The 387-nt window shown below is 41.1% G+C and overlaps 1 protein-coding gene and 1 long non-coding RNA gene across 2 annotated transcripts in view; one reads left to right on the top strand and one right to left on the bottom strand.

Annotated features, from left to right (window-relative positions):
• The window catches only part of LOC116186154, a 2,841-nt gene that overhangs the window by 1,913 nt on the left and 541 nt on the right, over window positions 1–387 (bottom strand). The gene's annotated exons all lie outside the window — the stretch shown is intronic.
• The window catches only part of LOC116186151, a 2,613-nt gene that overhangs the window by 1,163 nt on the left and 1,063 nt on the right, over window positions 1–387 (top strand). The window lies entirely within an intron of this gene.

A 387-nucleotide genomic window follows, 5' to 3' on the forward strand; every position in this document is an offset into this window, starting at 1 on the left:
CCGAGAACACGAGCGAACCAACGACGATTAACGCGGGAAGTTGGAAGTTGTTGAAAACGTACGCGAGACACCAGACACGAGGCGCGAAACACGATCGACCAAGTCGATCCTACCTCTAGTTAGCTCCTGCTAGAGCGATCCTATCTCTATTTACCGTTTTCCACGTACAATTTTATCAATCGATTTTTATTTTTTTAAACATTACGAGATCTTTATCCTCATATGTATACTATACACCGCGTCCGAACGAGTAGCGTTCGTAAAGACAAGTTTGCAAATCTATTCTTCTCATTTAGTCTGTTCTTGCGGGCTTCTCCCTGCGCCCCTTCTGTTCATCGCGTTTTTTTTTTTTTACTCGCGTCTTTTTTTTTTTTTTTTTTTTTTTTT

Source organism: Apis dorsata, unplaced genomic scaffold, assembly GCF_000469605.1.
Source record: "Apis dorsata unplaced genomic scaffold, Apis dorsata 1.3 scaffold_470, whole genome shotgun sequence".
Classification (NCBI taxonomy): Eukaryota; Metazoa; Arthropoda; class Insecta; order Hymenoptera; family Apidae; genus Apis; species Apis dorsata.